This window comes from Suricata suricatta, chromosome 15 (genome assembly GCF_006229205.1).
Source record: "Suricata suricatta isolate VVHF042 chromosome 15, meerkat_22Aug2017_6uvM2_HiC, whole genome shotgun sequence".
NCBI lineage: Eukaryota > Metazoa > Chordata > Mammalia > Carnivora > Herpestidae > Suricata > Suricata suricatta.
In genome coordinates this window covers 77,330,669-77,331,605 of record NC_043714.1, presented here as the reverse complement: position 1 = coordinate 77,331,605, position 937 = coordinate 77,330,669, and positions in this window count along the sequence as shown.

Here is a 937-nt window from a genome sequence, read left to right as displayed (position 1 = left end):
ACTGAGCCCCCAGGCGGCCCCAGACTTTCTGTTTTAAAATGCAATCAGCAGTTTGAGGCTGCAGTTCATCGCGCCGCAGGGAGAGGGCAGCCTGGGCGCAGACACCCCCAACCAGTGTGGAAGCTGCTGGTGAGCGCGTCCCTGGAAACCAGCTCTGCCAGAGGACAAATGTGTACCACCTGAGTCAGAGCACCTGGAGGCGGGAAGAGACACCTTGCGTCCGACACTCGGGACCTCCAGACACAAGTGGACAACAGAAAGGAAGGTAGGAAGTGAGGACGGATGACAGCGAGAGAGAAGGAAGGGAAGAGCAGCTTAGAGATTGTCTGGGCGCTTCGCAGGGGGCGGGGCAGGCAGGGCAGGTGTAAGTGGGAGGCAGGTGTGGACTGCCCACAGGTGCCAGCCAAGGGTGAGGGCACCCCGGGGCGGGGCAAGCAGCGGAAGTGGGGCCCCGGGGCAAGGGTGGACTGGTGGCAGGTGTGAGTCCCGGGTGAGGGCAGCTGGAGACAGCCGGGGAGGCCCGGGGAAAGCCAGGGGGTGGGAGGTGCTGGGGCACTAAGGGAAGACCAGCTCAGGAGGAGGGGGGGCGGGCCGGCAGGGGAGGTTGTGACCCGGCCAGGTGTGGACTGCTGGCAGGTGTGAACCAGGGGTGAGGGCAGCGGGAGAAAGCCTGGGAAAGCCAGAAGGGTCGGGGGGCTGGGGACTAAAGGAAGATCCGCCCTGGGCAGGGGAGGGGGGTGGGGGGATGGAGGGGTATAGGATGCAGAAATGGTCTTTAGTGTCAATGGCCCCCGCATGTTTTTGGAGGAAAATAGCTTGTAATCAGACTTCTCAACAGCAAGCAAGACACAGCGAAGCAGAAATGATAAAAAGAAAAAACCTCCAGAAAATACGTTGGAAGCAACTCTTTCCTGTAGCCAGGAGTCCTTCAAGTATC